This window comes from Zingiber officinale, chromosome 1A, assembly GCF_018446385.1.
Source record: "Zingiber officinale cultivar Zhangliang chromosome 1A, Zo_v1.1, whole genome shotgun sequence".
Lineage (NCBI taxonomy): Eukaryota > Viridiplantae > Streptophyta > Magnoliopsida > Zingiberales > Zingiberaceae > Zingiber > Zingiber officinale.
In genome coordinates, this window is record NC_055987.1 from 190,574,844 (window position 1) to 190,596,975 (window position 22,132).

The 22,132-nt window shown below is 47.6% G+C and overlaps 1 pseudogene; it reads right to left on the reverse strand.

Moving 5' to 3' along the window:
• Window positions 1-6: 6 nt before the first annotated feature.
• Window positions 7-21,754, reverse strand: LOC122038839 (annotated as a pseudogene).
• Between the last annotated feature and the right edge of the window lie 378 nt (window positions 21,755-22,132).

Here is a 22,132-nt window from a genome sequence, read left to right on the forward strand (position 1 = left end):
TACATTATTCAAGATTAGTATTAATTGTTTCGAAATTGACAATTTAACACACAATACATAGTATAAAAAGGTACGCCAATGTTAGCACACAGAGTGAGTGGTCTAACTCTGTGTGCGCTTTAGACGGCCAGCAAAGGACCTTCAGCTTCTAGCAAGACTTGTTCCTCCTGATTAATTTTTAGGTGTCGTCAGATATTGTCATCGTCCTTCCTTCAATTTATTTCAATGCAAGGAACATGCTTGATCTTGTGATAATCTTCTCCAGTATCCTTGTTGACCCTTCTCTCTATCATTTCCATTCCACTTATTTCAATTTGTTTGAGCTCAGTCAATCTTACAAGTCCCTCTGGTAGCATTCTCATATTTATGCAGTCCAAAAGTCTTAGACGCTGAAGGAGAGGCATTGCTCCCTCTCCCACTTCCCACTGCTCCAAGGTGGTCACTCTATACAGTACGATCCCTTGGAGACGAGGAAAACCTCCCTTTGGAAACACCAAAACTCTTCCTACAAATGCATCACGACACACAAGAAGATGCTCCAGGTTTGCTAGAGATGCGAGCAATGCAATATCTTCATCCTTTTCCAACCTTGTTTTCACAATAGCAAGAATGCAAGATAGATCAGGTTGGAAAATATCCTGGAATTTTCTGCCTCTATGTGAATCCTTGCTGGCATTACCAATGGTCCCCACAAATACAGAAATTGAATATGATGGTAGCAAGATGAAGTTAGGATGCTCATCGGCAAGGATTCTCCATTCAATGTCAACATCTCGAGCAGGGAAAGGTTCTGGACTGCATTGGCTAAAGCATCCTCATCAGAGCTGGACACGTTTCTCAAAAACAATCTTCGAAGATTTCTCAGCTTCTCCAGTGCACCATCACATACCCATGGACCACTTGAAATATTCGCTAGTGTCTGAATGTCTTCCGGGCAGTATGTCGAATTAGGCATGCTCGTAATCTCCTCATTGAGGAATACGTGTCTCAGTGTTCGGATTTTCCAAAATGGATCCGGCAAATGTTGAATCGCAGTAAATTGTATATTGAAAGTCTGCAAGTGGATGAGGTTTCCAATGGATGAAGGCAGCTCCTTCAGTTTTGATCCGGCCAAATTTAGATACCTTAAGAGGATCAAGTCCCCAATCTCCTTTGGTAGCTGTTCAATGGGTACTTTCTCCAAATCCAAGACCCTGAGGAACTTCGCTCCGGAGAAGGTAACTGCCAGAATTCTTTGAAAACCTTCCTTCGGATAAACTACAAGTGACCGTAGTTTAGTGGTAGAACAGTTCGATGAGATATGGTCGTTGACATTTTCAGTGACACAGAGACGCCGTAAAGCTCTTGGATCGTCACCTCTGTCATTAATGGACCTGTAGAAGTTAAGCTCACGAGCTTCATGACGTGCTAGATCAAGAAGAAGATCATGAATGCGAACTGATTGTGGACCCAAATAATCCATTCTTGACATTTGTAACATGGATCTGTCAGTCAAATCCTTCAAATATGCCTCCGCGAGGTCCTCCATTGTTTGATCCACTCTGTCCTTCGTTTGTATGAAACCCTCAGCGATCCACAATTGTATTATCCTCGCTACATTAATGATATAGTCCTCAGGAAAGGCTGCAAAATAGAGGAAGCAAGGCTTCAAATGATGCGGAAGATCATGGTAACTGAGAGCTAATATACTTTGGATTTGGTCTTCTCCTTCTCTGAATTCATAAGAAATATAATCCAGCTTTTTCCTCCAGTCACTAGCTTGACTTGTACCTCTCAAAAGTCCTCCGAGTACCACAATGGCAAGAGGCAGCCCTTTAGATTTTCTGAAGATATCTTTCTTGAATCGCTCAAACTCAGGTGGGCAGGATGTTGTGCGGAAAGCTTTCCTGCAGAACAAATTCCAGCTCTCTTCGACATTCCAAAATTTCAGCTTGTGTGGAGGGACATCTGCAACGTTCGCAACGTTCATCTTGCGTGTGGTCAGCAACACTCTGGATCCTGCCGATTCTTTTGGGAAAGCTGCTTTAATGGCGTTCCAAGCGGCCACCTGCCAAATATCATCCATCACGACTAGATACCTCCTGTCGCGCAAGTGGTCCGACAACTTTTCCTTCATCTCTAGTTCTTCCATACCTTTTACTTGCTCATCGTTGAAGTCGAACACTTGCTTCACAATGCTGCACAAGAGTTCTTTGACCCCATACTTCTGTGACACGGACACCCACGCCTTGCACTGGAAATAGTTTTTGACATCTGCACTCCTGTAGATTTTATTTGTCAGCGTTGTTTTGCCCAAACCCCCAGGACCAACAACCGAAAGGACAACGCGATCTGTTGAACTAATGTCAAATAGTTGGCTTTTGATGTCTTTCATATCTTCATCAAAACCGACAATGTCTTCTTCTAGTTCAAATCTGTATACGTAGAGATTTATTAGCATATAATCTCTCTTGATGTGAAAATTCATGCGATCATGAGTAAGAGATACCTTCACCGAGTTTTTGTTCTAACCTAATTGTCCACTAGAGCACATCTTTGAAAGATCCAACAAAATTAACTGATCCGATGATAAGAAGGGACCCCGATCAGTAGGGTGATCAACGATATGGTAAAGGTCAAAGTTAAGTTGGTCAACGTCCCGGTATTATCGTTCGATCGGGTTGTTAGGACCAAAAGTAGCTAGAGGGGGGGTGAATAGCTCGTCGCGTTCGCTCGGTGCTCGGTGTTGCTTGTTGTTGCTTGTTTCTTCAAGAATGCGCAGCGGAAAATACATAAACAAACACAAACACGCTAACACTAGGAGTTTACTTGGTATCCACCTCACAAGAGGTGACTAGTCCAAGGATCCACACCACGCACGCACCCTCCACTATGGAAACACTTCTTTTCGGTAATTACCGAGGGCGGAGAAGCCCTACAAGACTCTCAGTACAAGAAGAAAGGAAAGGGAAACAAAATACAAGCTTACAAGCTTACAATGAATACGAAACCCTAACCCTAGCTTCTCTTCTTGCCTTTGATCCGCCTCTTGACTTGGAAAGCTTCCAAGATCCTTCAAGAACTGGCGATCTGATCTTTGAGAGCACTGTGGAGAAGCTCGCAAGTAATCTGGAGTGAATCGGAGAAGTTCTAGCGCAGCCATCGAACGCCTGCAGCTATAAACGACGCCAACGGTCGGATCCCGATCGATTCGAATGTTCCCAATCGATCGGGGAGGCTTTGGATCGATCCACGGATCGATCCAGAGCGCCTCTGTGCTCTGGAAACGCGCCTGGATCGATCCACGGATCGATCCAGCGCTTATCGCGCGAAGCAGCCGCGTCCCAATCGATCCACTGATCGATTGGGACCTCTGGATCGATCCACGGATCGATCCAGAAGCTTTCTGTTCGCTGGGACAGGTCTGGATCGATCCACTGATCGATCCAGAGCCTGGATCGATCCACGGATCGATCCAGCACTTGGTTTTTGTCCAAAACCAAGTCCCAAACATCCCTAACCAACATTCGGTCAACCTTGACCTGTTGGTATGTCATGCCTAGCATCTAGTCACTCCCTTGACCTGCTAGGACTCCCTTACCAAGTGTCCGGTCAATCCCTTTGACCCACTTGGACTTTTCTCTGTGCCAAGTATCCGGTCAATCCCTTTGACCTACTTGGACTTTTCTTTCATGCCAAGTATCCAGTCAATCCTTTGACCTACTTGGACTTCCCAACACCAGATGTCCGATCATCCTTGATCCATCTGGATTTTCCCTTGCCTGGCTTCACTCACCAGGACTTTCACCTAGCTTCACTCACTAGGGTTTTCCATTTGCCTAGCTTCACTCACTAGGACTTTCACCTGGCTTCACTCACCAGGGTTTTCCATCTGCCTAGCTTCACTCACTAGGACTTTCACCTGACTTCACTCACCAGGGTTTTCCATCTGCCTAGCTTCACTCACTAGGACTTTCACCTGGCTTCACTCACCAGGATTTTCACCTGGCTTCACTCACCAGGATTTCCATCTGCCTAGCTTCACTCACTAGGACTTCCATCTGCCTAGCTTCACTCACTAGGACTTTCATCTGCCTAGCTTCACTCACTAGGACTTTCACTTTGCCTAACATCCCAGTTAGGACTTCCCAGTCAAGTATCCAGTCAACCTTGACCTACTTGACTTTTCTTCAATCAATATCTTATTGTCAAACATCTAAACCCAAACCAAGACTCAGCTTGGTTACCCAGGTCAAGGGATATTGCACCAACAATCTCCCCTTTTTGATGTTTGACAATACCACAATAACACTTACAATCCCATATGTAAGTTAGGCTAATCCCATAGCCTCCTTCTTCATGCCACTAGGTAATGAAAGCATAAATTAAGCTCTTCATTCTCCTCCTAAGAGGGCAAACTCCCTCTAGGTAATGAAAGCCTAACTTACTCCCTTTCATGAGTCCTTTCATTCTCCCCCTATGACCTTCCCATAGGTAATGAAGGACTAAGCTTAACCATACATTCTCCCCCTATTGGCACACATCAACCCATCGTTGGACACACATCAACGTATGCTCCAATTCTGGGCACACTTCAACAAATCCATTTGTTGAAGACTCTCCCCCTGAAGAGTTGCTCACCGTTGTTCACAACATCACTCGTTGTGATCAACACGATAATGAAGGTCCCATACCCTTCATTTATCCTTAACTTCTCCCTCAATGTAGACAACTACCCAACCTTGAGTATTATCTACCACTTGAGTGTCCACTTGAAATAATTGAGGATATCCACTCCCCATTTCTTCCCATTTCAAGTTTAAATGCTCAACCTTGAGCAAGTTCACAACAGAAGGTTAACCACCTTCCAAGGTTCATGAAAAATAATTTTCATGTCTTTAAAGAGTCCCTCCCCCTAAAGACATGGTGGTAACTTCTGTCATTGCACCAACAATGACTTGGAATCCCTAAAACATTAGGAAACCCAAATTTGGAAGTTTTGAGGTTCAAATATTCAAAATTTGAAACAACCTCAACCTAAACTTCTACTTAGTCTTCGTTAACCAATCCATCCTTGTTTTCAACATGAAAACACCCTTTGTATGTATACAAATGTATTTAAGGGGTTTGGAATGGTTACCTAGACTCGAAGAGGTTCAAAGATGCTGAAATCAGGCCTTCCCAGCCAAAATCAGCAACTTGGATCGATTGAAGTTGGGTTCCAATCGATTGAACCTTTCTGAATCGATCCACGGATCGATTCAGACTCCCTGGATCGATCGGCTGATCGATCCAGCGAGCTTCTGCTCGCGGGAATTACCGTTTGAATCGATCCATGGATCGATTCATGGAACCCAATGGATCGATCGGAGCTCTGATAGTTGCTGAAATTCCTTTTCAGTCAACTTCAGAAACCCCTAGAAAATTCTACAAAAATCCAAAAATTATGAAATTTCGTGTAGACATTATTTAGGGCATACTTAATCATGGAAAAATAGTTTTCTATGAAAATACATAATATTTTCAAAGATTGACACAAACTTGAAAACTTACAAAAACTTTAGTGTTTTTCTTCAAGTTTGTGTCTAACTATTCAATGGTGATTACTATCAAAAGATAGCCTTCACCAAGGTTTTCCAAAACCATTTTAAAAACATTTTCAAAACCAATATCCCATCATGTTCCTTGGGCATAATGCACATGACTTGTACATTAGCTTTCCCAATGATGGGAAAACACATAACTATGTGTTTTGATGAACTTAAAACTCAAAAGAATGCACTAAATCAACATCTTGAGTTTTATTCATCATCCTAACATCTCACTTGTATCTAATGTGCACTGAAACACATACAAGTCATCTTATAGGTCTTTGTGAGATGTAAGATTTTGGTTTTGCCCTATTCTAGGGATCATGCATATCTATCTAGGCATTTTGAGAGGTAGACATCCACAAAGGATGTTACTTGTTGATTTACTTGTTAAACAAATGTCACTTGTTTATTCCACTTGTTGTAAACAAATGCCACTTGTTTAACTAATGCCATATGTCCTTAATTTTTAAGGAAATAAACATAATGCATGATAATGTTATGGCATACATCAAAATAAAATAGCTTTCAAACGAAAGATTCCTATAACTACATGATGTATGTATGGCATGACATGGTATTTTTGTATTTTTCATGATAAGTCATGAATGCAAAATACAAATAAGATAAAATATGATGTCATGGCATATGATGGGCAAACAATCATGGCAAGATTTAGCATAAATAAAATATACCTAGATTAACTATCTAAGTATCCTTAAAGTCTTAGCTAAACTTACAACTTAAACCCTAGCTTGTCCAAAGTGCTTCAAGAAAATGCCAAAGCCTAAGTTTGCATTTCTTATTCCCTTTCATTAATTTATGCCAATTAAAATGAACATGTCCTCAAATGTTGGCATATTCCATTTTTCTTCAAGAGTAGCACTTTTAAATTTAAGGCCCGGATTGCCTTAAATTGCCTAAGAACATACCAAAAACCCAACTTGATAGTTCTTATTAATTTTCCAATATGTGCCATTTAAGATTAAAATCAAATCTTCCACCATTAGGCACATTTTACTCTTTCAAGGAGTAAATAATAGGTCCATTTCATTTTCAAAGGTTAACTAAACCTTGAAAATGCTCCTTGAGTGTCAATTTCCTCAAAGTTGGGTTAACTACCCTTCTAATCGGAGTTGACACTCTCTAACCCATCTATGGGGTAGAGAAGATGCTCCTAGGAACCCAACACCTATTGGTGCTCCTTGGATGCTCTAGGTACTCACTAGGGATAACTTCCTAGATACCTTCCTAGTGACCTTGTTGGGCTTCTTAGAAGCCTTGGTCACATTTTCTAGGTCAACTCTAGGGATAGCCTCCTTGTGACCTTGTTTGTGACTTTCTTAGACTTCTTAGAAGTCTTAGTCACATTTATTGCAAAAATACTCTTAGGGATGACTTCCCTAGTATTTTTGGCTTGACCACTAGACCTAGGGTTTGTTCCATAACTATATGGAACTCTATGGTAAGAGGGCACATCCTTCTTAGCCTTTGGTTTGTATCCCAAACCTCTATGGCCATTGGATGGCTTTTGTACCCCTAAACCTAGGTTATGCTCATTTTGCCCTAATAGGATATTTTCCATCCTTTTTAGGGTCTTTTCCATTTTATCAAGTCTTGACCTCAAGACTTGATTTTCTATCACTAAGTCCTTAGTTTTAGGTTTTTCATTTGATCCATGAGCATTTTTGTTTCTAGGCTTGTATCTTACATCCTTAGGGTTATTGCCTAGGTTTTTACCTACATTCCTAGCCTTACGGATAGTAGTTTTGGCATGTAGGGCCACATGCTTTTCCTTAAAGCCCTCATGCATCCTATTCTTATGGTAAATCGCATTAAAATGATAAAAATTTGACCTAGCATGCTTTTTACCATTTTGCAAGGGAATAGGCTCAATGAATGTTACCTTCTTCTTTACCTTGGAGGCTCCCCCTTGACTAGTGCCTCCTTGAGCCTTGACCATCTTCTTCCCCTTGGGGCATTGACTTCGGTAATGCCCTTTTTGTTGACACAAGAAGCACACAATGTGCTCCTTGCTTTTCTTTGTCCCGGGGGTGGTCTCCTTGGGCTTCTCCTTGCCCTTTTGTGCCACTTGGCCCTTCTTCTTGGCCAAGTTGGGACACTTGCTCTTATAGTGCCCATGTTCCCTACACTCAAAACATATTATATGATTTTTATTACTAATTGAAATATTTATACCTTTGCTTGTAGGGGTGGCATCTTTTTCTTTGGATCCGGAGGTAGAAGCTTCCTCTTGATCGGACCTTGATTCTCCTCCATTTGATTTTTCTTGACTTGTGGAGGTAGAAGCTTCTTCCTCCTCTTCTTCTCTTGACCCGGATATAGAAGCTTCTTCTTCTTCTTGATCCGGTGTCACCAAGGATTGCTCCCCCTCAATCCTAGAGGTGGAGGCTTCATCATCTTGAATATGAAACAAGGAGTATGCTCCCTCCTTGTTCCCTTCGTTGCATTCCCTTGAGGATGAAGCTTCTTGGATTTCCTCTTCTTCGGAGGTTGAGCATCTCTCAACCTCGGAGTCCTCCTCTTGGTCTTGATCCAATGAGTCGCCCTCTTTGGATTCTCCTTGATTTGATACAGTGGAGGGGATCTCATGAATTCTTGCCAATTTGCTCCAAAGCTCCTTGGCATCTTCGAACTCTCCAACTCGAGCCAAGATGTGGCTAGGCAATAAGTTGACCAGAAGCTTGGTCACTTTGTCATTTGCCTCGCCCCTTTGAATTTGCTCTGAGCTCCATCTGCTTTTCTTTAGAAGCTTGCCCTTGGAGTTTGTTGGAGCTTTGAAGCCTTCCATTAGAGCAAACCATTGCTCTATCTCCATCATAAGAAAATTTTCGATTCTTGATTTCCAAGAATCGAAACTTGTAGAAGTGTATGGTGGAGCCACCCTTGTATCAAATCCAAGTCCATCTTGGAATTGCATCTTGAAGTTGAGCTTCTTGAATTCTTTGACTTTGATGAATTTGCTCCAACTTCTTCACCCTCTAGCTTTTCTTGATATGCTTGACCCTTCCGGCGATGATTCCGGTGAAGAGCGGCCTTGCTCTGATACCACTTGTTAGGACCAAAAGTAGCTAGAGGGGGGGGGGGTGAATAGCTCGTCGCGTTCGCTCGGTGCTCGGTGTTGCTTGTTGTTGCTTGTTTCTTCAAGAATGCGCAGCGGAAAATACATAAACAAACACAAACACGCTAACACTAGGAGTTTACTTGGTATCCACCTCACAAGAGGTGACTAGTCCAAGGATCCACACCACGCACGCACCCTCCACTATGGAAACACTCCTTTTCGGTAACTACCGAGGGCGGAGAAGCCCTACAAGACTCTCAGTACAAGAAGAAAGGAAAGGGAAACAAAATACAAGCTTACAAGCTTACAATGAATACGAAACCCTAACCCTAGCTTCTCTTCTTGCCTTTGATCCGCCTCTTGACTTGGAAAGCTTCCAAGATCCTTCAAGAACTGGCGATCTGATCTTTGAGAGCACTGTGGAGAAGCTCGCAAGTAATCTGGAGTGAATCGGAGAAGTTCTAGCGCAGCCATCGAACGCCTGCAGCTATAAACGACGCCAACGGTCGGATCCCGATCGATTCGAATGTTCCCAATCGATCGGGGAGGCTTTGGATCGATCCACGGATCGATCCAGCGCCTATGCGCAAACGCTGGATCGATCCACGGATCGATCCAGCGCTATCGCGGGAACCCCCAATCGATCCATCGATCGATTGGACCTCTGATCGATCCACGGATCGATCCGAGCTTTCAATCGATCAGTGGATCGATCCACGATCGATTGCAGCTGGATCGATCCACGGATCGATCCAAAGACTTGGTTTTGTCCAAAACCAAGTCCCAAACATCCTAACCAACATTCGGTCAACCTTGACTGTTGGTATGTCATGCCTAGCATCTAGTCACTCCTTGACTAGGACTCCCTTACCAAGTGTCCGGTCAATCCTTTCACCCACTTGGACTTTTCTCTGCAAGTATCCGGTCAATCCCTTTGACCTACTTGGACTTTTCTTTCATGCCAAGTATCCAATCAATCCTTTGACCTACTTGGACTTCCCAACACCAGATGTCCGATCATCCTTGATCCATCTGGATTTTCCCTTGCCTGGCTTCACTCACCAGGACTTTCACCTAGCTTCACTCACTAGGGTTTTCCATCTGCCTAGCTTCACTCACTAGGACTTTCACCTGGCTTCACTCACCAGGGTTTTCCATCTGCCTAGCTTCACTCACTAGGACTTTCACCTGGCTTCACTCACCAGGGTTTTCCATCTGCCTAGCTTCACTCACTAGGACTTTCACCTGGCTTCACTCACCAGGATTTTCACCTGGCTTCACTCACCAGGATTTCCATCTGCCTAGCTTCACTCACTAGGACTTCCATCTGCCTAGCTTCACTCACTAGGACTTTCATCTGCCTAGCTTCACTCACTAGGACTTTCACTTTGCCTAACATCCCAGTTAGGACTTCCCAGTCAAGTATCCAGTCAACCTTGACCTACTTGACTTTTCTTCAATCAATATCTTATTGTCAAACATCTAAACCCAAACCAAGACTCAGCTTGGTTACCCAGGTCAACCTTGACCTGAGGGATATTGCACCAACACGGGTAACCCCCTTTTTCGATCAGGAGGAAGAACCGTCGAGCCTACATGAAGAAGATGTTAGCACAGCTCGGCCAAGTACCGAGCTTCCGGCGCTCAGATAGACAAGGTATGCGCCGAGCGGCCAACCCGCTCGGACTCACACCGGCAAAACAATGACGACCGAGCGGACTCCATTCAAACACAGCTCCGTTTTATAGCAACGGAGCTTGGACAGCGGATGCTGGCCGAGCGGTCATTCCGCTCGGCTCGAGGACAAGATCGCCCGGACAGTCGATAGCTAGCCGAGCGGCTCTTCCACTTGGCCTGTAACATACAAAAGGAGGATCAGAGGATATCCTTATAGGAACCTGTGCCACCGATAGACGACATGCTTAGCGGCATGGTCAGGCAGAAGATCGTACGATGGAAGCTTCCGCTGTCTTGTCAGAGATATGCTCGGGTCGTTAAGGTATGATGTCAAGGACATTTTTCTGACACGTTTCTTCAGGGTATGCTTTGAGGAGCATGCACGCATCGGGGAGCATCCACGCGCTCCCAGGGAGTCCTATATAAAAACCCCGGAGGTATGTATAATCTCTACTGTAGCTACAGTTACTCTGCCATTTTGCTTCCTCGTTTCTTCTATATCGCTGGTGTTTGACTTGAGCGTTAGAGGGTCATCGCCGAGGAACCTCTCCCCGGCTTGACACTGACGTTGCTGTGGTTGCAGGCTTCATTGACAAGAGTCCACCAGCGGTCAACACGAGCGCCACATCCCCAACATCCATTACCTCGACTCTCGGATAAGATCAAATTTGGCGCCGTCTATGGGAACGTACTTGCATCTGGGCCGGGAAAATGGAAGAAGCTGGACGACTTCACATTGTGACGCTCACTCAAGAAGAGCTCGACACGCTAATACAAGCGCAAGTGGCAAAGATCGTCGAGCAACAGCAGCAAAAGGCACTAGTCGACCGACTAGCGCAACAAGCAACGTCGGCCTCTGGAGGCCGAGCGGCTCACGACGACCGACCGGAGCAATATTCTATTTAGGGGAAAAATAGACTGTCGACCGGTACGCATGGAGAAGCTCCACCTGCGCCTATTCCATTCCATCGGGTTCTGTTTCAAATGCCCTCAGAGATTGCTAAAGCAAATTAGGAGAAAGGATCTTCTTCAGACGAAGCGCTTGTTCGAGACGCAAGGAAGGGCAAGGTGCCCCGAACCGACGCGTCTCCCGAGCGAATTAACTTCTAGTTCTCTGAAGCAATACTTCAAGACCCATTGTCGAGACACTACGCTCCATTGGCAATAGGAGAATACAACGGATCAACCGATCCGGACGATCATTTGGGAAAGTTCGACAACGCTGCTACACTTCACCAATACACAAATGAGGATAAGTGCCGAGTCTTTCTCACAACGATATCCAGCTCGGCCCAGCGATGGTTCAGGAGGTTGCCGGACAGATCAATACAAAACTTCAAGGATTTCCAAACGACCTTCCTCCACCATTTTGTAAGCAGCAGGCACTATCAAAAGACAAGTGTCAGTCTGTTTTCTCTGAAGCAAGGGTCGAGAGAAACCCTCCGAGCATACATCCAACGCTTCAACCAGGTAACTATGGATATCCCCTCGGTCTCATCTGAGACCATGATGAATGCCTTCACCTAGGGGCTCGTAGAGGGAGACTTCTTCCGGTCGCTCATTAGGAAGCCGCCCCGCGACTACGGTCATATGCTCATGAATGCTAATGAATATATAAACGTGGAGGAGACCCAGGAAGCCAGAAGGAAGGAGGCGCCATCCGAGCCCGCGGTCCCAACCGAACGACGACCGCCGAGCAGCCACCAATCTCCAAGGGGGCCGAGAGCTAAAGGCCAACCGCACCAAGAAACAAGGGCGCAGGCCGTACAGCATGTGGCTTCTGATTGGCCAAAAACAGCGAAGGGCAAGGTATGAACGCCTATGTTTTGTTCCTTCCACCAGTCAGCGTCACACAACACTCGTGACTGTTGCGGGTTTACACTGATTGCTCGACCGACGCCAAGGGGCTATCGTCGCCGATTGCCTTCACCCGACCGGCGACATGGGCATCAAACCGCCGGGCGACGAGAAGATGCCAGGCGGTCACCCGAGCGGCCACACCACCATCAATAGAGGAGCAATGACCATCCCCGAGCCTCACACGAGCGACATAGGCCTAGCGCTCGGGAGGAGGAAAACAGAAGCAATGTCCCTCGGGGAGAGATAAACATCATCGCCGATGGACCGACCTGCGGAGACTCTAATCGAGCCAGAAAATCATATGCTTGGCGCTTGGAAATTCACGCCATCGGCTGTAGTCAGGAGATAGCGAGTGGGCCCGAGATCAGCTTCGGACCCCAGGACCTCAAAGGAGTGGAAGTCCCTCACGATGACACCCTCATCATCCGAGCGGTAATCGCCAATTATACAATTCACCGGATTTTTGTTGACACAGGGAACTCGGTGAATATAATTTTCAAGAAGGCTTTCGATCAACTCCAGATCGATTGAGATGAGCTACTACCGATGACGACTCCACTATATGGGTTCACCGGCAACGAGGTTCTGCCGATTGGCCAAGCCAAATTCTCCATATCGCTCGGAGAGGAGCCGCTTAGAAGGACCAGGACCACACACTTCATTGTGGTGGATGCCCCCTTAGCCTACAACGCCATTCTGGGCCGACCGACCCTCAATGAATTTCAAGTGGTAGTCTCAACATACTACCAAAAGATCAAGTTCCCGATAGAAGACCGGGTAGGAGAGGTCAAAGGCGACCAGTTGGCCGCTCACCGCTGTTATGTCGAGATGGTCAAAACTGAAGCCAAGTCCGCTCAGAAGATGCCCTAACTAGAGGTAAGCACCATCACTGAAAAATCCCCTACTCTAGTCTATGAAGAAAAGGAAGAAGTACAGATCCACCCTTGCCGAGCGGGGGCAACGACTTTCATTGCGTCCGACCTGGGAGCTTAGCAAAAGGCGGAGCTTGTCGCCTGTCTCCAACAAAACCACGACGTATTCGCGTGGTCAACGCACGAGTTCCCCGGGATCTCCCCGAGCGTCGTGCAGCACGAGCTCCATGTTAGGCCAGACGCTCGGCCAGTAAAGTAGCGAAAGAGAGACTTCAGCGTCGAACAAAATATGATCATTTGAGCGGAAATAGAGAAGCTCTTGGAAGCTGACAACATACGCGAGGTTCAATTCTTGAGCTGGCTCGCGATTGTGGTGCTAGTCTCAAAGTCGGGCAACAAGTGGCAAATCTGCATCGACTTCAAGGACCTCAATAAGGCATGCCCGAAGGACTTCTACCCGCTGCGTAGATCGATTACATGGTAGACTCCACTGCCGGGTGCAAGCTGATATGCATGCTGGATGCGTATCAAGGGTACCACCAAGTGCCGCTCGCCTGAGAAGATCAAGAGAATGTCAGTTTCACCACGACTGATGAAACCTCTTGCTACAATGTCATGCTGTTCGAGCTAAAGAATGCTGGCGCTACTTATCAGAGGCTGATGAATAAGGTGTTTTGGCGGTAGATCGGCCGTAACATGAAGGTATATGTCGACGACATACTAATTAAATCCCTCCGAGCAACTGACCTATGTGCAGACATCAAGGAGACTTGCTAGACGCTCAGGACGTACGGAATCAAGATGAACCCAAATAAGTGTCTGTTCGGCGTAAAGAGCGGGCGATTCTTAAGTTACATCATCACCGAGCGGGGCATCGAGGCGAATCCCAGGAATCTCAAGGAAGCCCAACGTCTAACTGGTCGGATAACTGCACTATCTCGGTTCATCTCCAAGTCAGCCGATCGGATCTTGTCGCTCTTCAAGATCTTATGCCGAGCCACCAAATTTCAATGGGACGAAGAATGCAACTGAGTGTTTGAGGAATTGAAGGAGTACCTCAATTCATTGTCTGTATTAGCTAAGCCAATTGTCGGCGAGCCAGTCAGAATTTATTTATCCTCAACCGAGCATGCGACTGGCTCAGCGCTAGTTAGGCCGAACGGCGAGGAACAACCAGTATACTTCCTGAGTCATATATTGAAAGATGTTGAATCCCGCTACATCGATCTCGAGAAACTGGCATTTGCGTTAGTGATCGTCGCTTAGAGGCTTCACCCCTACTTCCTAGCGCATTCCATCATCGTGATGACGAACAACCCTTTTGGGAGGTCCTACTCAATCCAGAAGCGTCCGGACGGCTAATCAAATGGACGAAGGAGCTCAACAAGTTTGATATCCAATACTAGCCCTGAATAACCATCAAAGCACAATCCTTGGCGGATTTTGTCACTAAAGTACAGAATCCCGAACTAGAAGCCGTTTGGAGAATATATGTAGATGGCTCGGCCACTCGGTAAGGGAGTGGGATCGGAATACTGCTCATCTCCCCCCAAGAGGAGTTGATGTGGCTGTCCGTTCAGCTAGACTACCGGGCGACCAACAATAAAGCTGAATATGAAGCACTTATAGCTGGCCTACAAGCTGCCCGGCACGTCAGAGCCATCAAGGTTCTCATCCACTCAGACTCACAGTTAGCTGCGCAACAACTAGCCGGAACATTATAAATAAGCAACACATGGCTCAGGCTCTACGTGGAGGCTTTTGAAAAGCTTAAGGCTAACTTTCGGGAGGTTATAATACAGAAGATCCCCCCGAGCAGAGAACCAAGCTGCAGACAAATTGGCCAAACTGGCCAGCTCGTTATCGTCGATCGTCATATCGCAGCTGATCGAGCAGGTGGCTTTAGTGGCCCACATTGACCGGATGGAAGGACTTAGCTTCCTAAACGACTGGAGGATGGCGCTGACAGAGTTTCTGCGATCAGGACGTACATCGTCCAATCAGGAGGAGGTCTGCTTATTGAGAAAGAGGGTTGGTCGGTTTACCCTTATCGGAGATCGGCTCTATAAAAAGGCCTTCTCGAGGTCCCTACTTAAGTGTGTCGGGTCGGAGGATGCCAACTACATATTGCAGGAGGTACACCAAGGATCCTGCGGAGGACACCCGGGCGATCGCTCATTGGCAAGGAAGATTTTACTTGGCAGATACTTTTAGCCGACCCTCTAGAAAGACGCCGCGCAGACGATTGCCACCTGCTTGTCCTGCCAGAAGTATCACAACCTCTCGTACCGGCCAACCGAGGAGATGAAGGCGTCCACAATGGCTTGTCTGTTCGACTAGTGGTGCATGGACATCGTGGGGCCCTTCCCCATAGCGACGGGTCAGAGGAAGTTCCTGCTCATCGTGGTAGACTATTTCTCCAAATGGGTCGAAATCGAGCCGATGGCGAGGATAACCGAGCAGATAGTCATGAAGTTCATTTAACAGCACATCATTTGCCAGTTTGGGATCCCGCGTCGACTCGTCTCCGATAATGGGAGACAATTCGTGGGTCAAAGGTTCAAGGAGTGGTGCAAAAGATACGACATTCAACAAGCCTTCACTTCAGTAGCCTACCCTCAGAGTAATGGGCAAGCGGAGGTCGCCAACCGAGAAATACTTCGGATCCTGCGCGTTCGGCTAGACCACGTCGAAGGGAGCTGGGTAGATGAACTCCACAGCGTGCTATGGGCGATCCGCATAACTCCCAAGGAAGGAACCGGGACAACGCCCTTCCACCTGGTATATGGCGGCGAAGCGATCACCCCCGTCGAAGTTAGGGTTGAATCCGATTGGATACAACACTACAATGAAGACAATGCTGAGCAGAGGCTTCTGGAGTTGGACTTGGTGGACAAACGCGCGCTAAAGCGGTCGTCCGGCTGATGGCGTACCGACAAAGAATAAGGCAAAGCTACAACCGAAGGGTGATCCCAAGATTGTTTCAGGTTGGTGACTTGGTGTGGAAAAAAGTAAAGCAAGTCGGCGATGCCACCAGGCTGGAAGCTTCGTGGGCTGGACCCTTCAAGATCATAGAAAAGCTTTGCTCGGGTGCCTACTATTTACAGGACGAGGACGGGCGGGGACTAGAACGACCGTGGAGTGCAAACCATCTCCAGTCTTACCGAGCCGGATGAGAGGTGCACTGATGTGATCAGTGTACCTTTATATCCCTGTGTTCCTTTGTTGCAGGACAAGAAATAAAAGATTAAGCTTCCCAGCTTTGTGCCGAACGGCATGCGAAACCATCGAGCGACGATGTTAAAACTCAGTCTTCATTGACGGTCGAGCAGTGACCTTAAACCCTGATCCTCACCGAACCATTGAGCGGCGACGTTAAACCTTGATCTTCATCGACGGTTGAGCGGCGACCTTAAACCCCGATCTTCATTGACGGTCGAACGACGACCTTAAATCCCGGTCTTCACCGAACCGTCGAGCGATGACGTTAAACTCCAGTCTTCATCGACGGTCGAACGACGACCTTAAACCTCGATCTTCATCGAACCGTCGAGCGGCGACGTTAAACCCCGGTCTTCATCAACGGTCGAGCGACGACCTTAAACCCCGGTCTTCATCGATGATCGAGCGGCGAACTTAAACCCCGGTCTTTACCGAACCGTCGAGTGGCGACGTTAAACCCCGGTCTTCATCAACGGTCGAGTGGTGACCTTAAACCCCGGTCTTTACCGAACCGTCGAGCGGCGACGTTAAAGCCCTGTGAAGACCGTCAAGCGGCGATGTTAAACCCTTGTGAAGACCGTCGAGCGGCGAGATTAAACCCCTGTGAAGACCGTCGAACAGCGACGTTAAACCCCGACCTTCATCGACAGTCGAGCAGCGACCTTAAATCCCGGTCTTCATCGAACCGTCGAGTGGTGATGCCCTGTGAAGACCGTCAAGCGACGATGTTAACCCTCGGTCTTCATTGGCGGTCGAGCAGTGACCTTAAATCCATGTCTTTGCCAAATTGTCAAGCGACGACGTTAAACCCTGGTCTCCAACAACGGTCGAACGGTGACCTTAAACCCAAGAGAAGGTATGAACCTTGTTTGAATTCGTCAAATGGTCGATTGACGACCCGCAAGTCGCCGAGATAGCCATAATTATTGCCGAGCGGAAACACTCGGTACCAAGCATGGAAACAAATAAATCGTGAAGAAAAACCTCGCAGAGCGGGCAAAATGTTCATTTTGCAAAAAGGTATTACCGAGCGGCAGGATTACATTTAAGACTCAAAAACTTTTACAAGACTCCAGCTCACTCTATATAGTCAAATACATCATCAGATATGGAGTCGTTCAGCTGACTGCAGCTTATAACGCCGTCTGCCAAGGTTTCGGGGAGGTGACCGCCCGCCTTGAGCTGCTGGAAGGTCCCATCAACGGCTAACTCGAACGCTCGGGCGATCCGTTGGACTACTTTTTCAGTAAATTGGTCTGAGCAGAGATACTCCTGTTTCATCACTACAAATCGGCTCGGCTCTTCCTGTTGGTAGACCGTTAGAGCAGAACTGGAGGTGTCCAAGGCATCTTCGACCTCCTTGAGCTTCTTATTCAAGGACTCCTCTCCAGCCGCTCGGTAGGCCCGCTCGGCGATCAGATAGTCCTCGACTTCTTTGAGCTTTTGGATGAGTCGTCGAGCCTCCTGGTTCTTCAGTTCTAGGTCGGTGATGGCTCGCTGCTTCCTTGTGGAGGACAACTCAAGCTTTCTGTCGTTGGTCTTCAACTGAGTCTCGATCTGGCCCAGCCTACTAGCTTGATCGGTCGACTTCTGCTGCTCTGTCGTGAGGAGTTATTGGGCCTTTTCCAGGTCGACCTGCAGCTAGGCGACCGATGGCCCCTGGGAAGAAGAAGAGTCACTAGAAACTTTGAGATTCTTCAGCTCCTCCACAAAAGCGAGTCGTTGGCACATGATCACGCTCTCCACCCAGTACTGCAGATAAAAATACAAAAGTCAAGCGCCGATCGGAGGTAAGGCGTGAATTGATAAACTGAAAAACGTACCCCCGTAGACATTCACACATGGTTCTTGCCGAGCTGCCTGGGAGACATCATGGCCGCTCAGGCCCTCGCCTCCTCCCAAACACCGGTGAGTGGCCCGCGGATCAGGATCTTGTGTTCGGAGATAGTCGGACGGGCGCATTACTCAAGATAGTCCTCCGTCGGAAGGTTGATAGTCACCGTCACTGATCACCTGCCACTCGGGTCTGACGAGGGGGAAATAGATGGACCCGGAGCGGCGGCCGACGTCAGATCAATCCTGGACACCAGTGGTCGGCGTAGGGTTCGGGGCGGCGACAAAGATGAGATCGGAGGAGCGGCGATGGCTTCTGACGGCGGTCCGACCAAAGATGGTGTCCGCTCGAATGAGGTGGCTTCCGCTGTTGGGACAGCCACAGGAGACAAGGTGCCCTCGGCGGTACCCACGACTGAAGTGGTGGATCGGGAGGTGTTTTCCGTACGGCGCCTCTTGCGCTTGATAAGTGGCAACCCCTCATCGGAAGACTCGATACCCTCGGTCTGAGCGGTGGGCCGTGCTTCGAGTGTTGGGGGCGGCACAACAACTTCTTCGATGTTGGATGTCTGAATGGCGATGGGGGTCTCCCCGCTCTCGGCTGGCGTACCTTTGCGGGAATCGATCGGCGCCAGGCCAAGGCTCACCATTTCCTTGGCAACAGTCACTTCGATCTTGACATCCTTTAGCTTCGTCAGGCCGGCCACGCGCGCTCGCATCATGATTTTGGCTATAAGAGAGAAAAAGAAAATCAGTTAGACTCAAAGGAGAAGTGCTAAGAAATTTCATACCTAAGCCGCTCGGGAGCCTCGTGCGAATTGGACTCAACCCGAAGATATACATGACGCCCTCGTGCAGCAGCTTGTGGATATCGTATTTCTGATTGGCCAGCATGTTCGCGGCGTGAAGATAATCCGGTCGGCTCTTATACTTCTTCAGGTTAGGCGGAGGTGGTAGTCCAACCTGCTATTGGGTTCAGAAGCTTGGTCGTTCGGGAAGCCACATGAAGAAGAAATACTCCTTCCAGTGTTTATTCGAAGTAGACATCTTATCAAAAAAATACTAGACCGATCCAAAACTGAAAGAGATAGGTCCCCAGTTCGGACTGCTTGGGGTAGTAGAAATAATGAAAAACTTGAGGGGTTAAAGGGATGTCGTGCAGCCGGAACAGGACAACAACGTCGCACAACAGACAAAAGGAATTGGGTACTAGTTGGGGGAGAGGAACACGAAAGTAATTACAAACTTCAAGGATGAAAGTATGGATTGAGAAGCGAAGATCGACCATAAACTGGTCTCAGAATAAGCAGGTAGTGCCAGTCGGCCGGTAATGTGGCCGATCGGACGAAGAAGTCATAATGTGACCTCATGGTCATAAGGGATTCTGAAGGCGTTTCTAAGACTTTTAACATCGCTCGCATCGAACCTAGTCTCCATAGTAGAATACCAGAGCCTAGGCGAGGGGTTCGACGACTGTGAAGAACTGACCATTGCCGAAAAACAAGAAAACAAATTCGACGAGAAGAAAGGCAAACATAGAACACAACGGATAATGGAAAACAACTAAGTGACAAAAAAATTGAAGAACAGAAAGGAACGGGAGAGCTTACAAGAGAAGAAAAGGTTGCCGGAAACAGGAGAGGAGCGGAGCGTCGCCGGAGCACTGGTCACGCAGAGGAATGCCGACAGCCTTCGCAAAAAACGCAGGAGAAAGACGTCGACATCACGACTTTATAAAGCTTGAGCTCGGTCGACCGAGGTCATCCGATCCAGGTCACGGAAGTCGGAGCACAGATCCAGTCGTTGAATTCAAACTGCCAAACGTCACATCAATGTCTATCACTTCGGGCGTGTGATGACGGCGGCAGTGACACATGGCACACACCTACAGGGCAGCATTTAATGAACGTCATTAACAGGCATGGGCGCGTGCTCGGCTTTAATGGAGATGATTTGCATGAATTCCGAAAGGATTCGGATGATGTCAGTGTTGACCACTCTCAGCCAAGTATAGAAGCTGCAAACTTCTCCAAGTGCGAGTGGCGAAGTACCGATCTACCTCAAGGAGCAATCGCAAGGCCGTCCGACACCCTCGGGCAGACCGGTCGGGGTTCCAACCAGTATCACGGTCGATCGACCAATCGATCTCCAAACTAGCTCGTCCAGTCAGTCGGACTTGCAGCCTCCTTCGACTAGACTTGAGTGGGAGGCATGTGATCCAGTGATAAGGAGGGGCCCCGGTCAGTAGGGTGGTCAATGATTTTGTGGAGGTCAAAGTCAAGCTGGTCAACATCCTGGTATTATCGTCCGATCGGGCAATGCCCTTTTCCGACCGGGAGGAAGAACCGCCGAACCTACATGAAGCAAACGTTGGCATAGCTCGACCAAGTATCGAGCTTCCGGCGCTCAGATAGACAAGATATGCGCCGAGCGGTCAGCCCGCTCGGACTCACACCGGTAAAACAATGACGACCGAGCGGATTCCATTCAAATACAGCTCCATTCTACATAGCAACGGAGCCTGGACAGCGGATGCTGGCCGAGCGGCCATTTCGCTCGGCCCGAGGACAAGATCGCTCGGATGGTCGATAGCTAGCCGAGCGGCTCTTCCGCTCGGCTGTAACAGACAAAAGGAGGATATTCTTCTAGGAACCTGTGTCATCGACAGACGACATGCTTGGTAGCATGGTCAGGCAGAAGATCGTATGATGAGAGCTTCCGCTGTCTTGTCAGAGATATGCTCGGATCGTTAAGGTATGATGTCAGGAATACTTTTCTGACACGTGTCTTTAGGGTATGCTTTGAGGAACGTGCATGCGCTCCCAGAGAGTACTATATAAAGACCCCCAAGTTTCAACGGAGGTATACATAATCTCTACTCTACCTACAGTTACTCTGCCATTTTGCTTCCTCATTTCTTTTATATCGTCGGTGTTTGACTTGAGCGTCGGAAGATCATCGTTGGGGAACCCCTCCCCGGTCCGACACTGATGTTGTTGTGGTTGCAGACTTCATTGACGAGGAGTCTACCAGCGATCAACGGGAGCACCACGTCCCTTGCATCCATTGTCTCGACTCTCGGATAGAATCATTAACCATGAAGATAGATGCTAATAGATGGAAAATGAGATTTTTTTACCTTCGAGCAAGTCTTGCGTCAGCCGCAGAGGAAGAGGAGGAAGAGGATGAAGAGGAGGTGGGCCAGGAGGACGAAGCTTGGATGCCAAGTTGCGACGTTTGTTTGCATAAATCTTGAAATCTGGCATTGATGTCTTGCAGGCGGCTCGCGAGCCGATGGCGAGTGAGGATCCGGGAGGGGAAAGCGGCGATGCGTCGGAGACAGCTCTTCCGGCCGCCGGCTGCTGAAGTGCGGCCTAGCCGGGTCGCGTATTCGTCCACCAGGTCCTCCATCTCGAACGCCAAGTTCCGGATCTGTCTCATCCACTCCTGCAAAGAATGGCTTTGCTCAGGTCTGGGTTTCTGGTCGGCATCTCTGAGACGGGATTGAATCAGTGCCAGTGTTTCCGTCAGTGACGTGATCTCTGCACCCACGTTGAGGAGGCCGGCGACCTCGCTGGAAGCAAGCTCGCCAAGCTTCCCCAGCACCAAGTTCACCACCGTAGACGCCATTTGTGTTTCTCTGCAAATCAATGGGCCAAACCGGCACTTATCTTACGACATATGACGACCTTGACAAGTCAGGGATAAATCTTTATCATATTTACGCTAAGCACATTATATAGTAAGGATCGTCTACAATTCCCATTGTAACATAAACCTAAAACCTTCTCCTATGTTGCCACATCAGCTTTCCTTGAAGACAATAAACAACCAATTTACCAAGTTAGTTAATTATAATATTCCACTAAATAAACTTATAAGTCATACAATTCAATCCATCAAATTTTCTCGGCAAAGATAATTAAACCAGTGCTGAATTATTTACTTTGTTCGTATCAGCTACCCACCGATGAGTCTTCTCCTCCAATGAACCATCCGTTACCCACAGACCA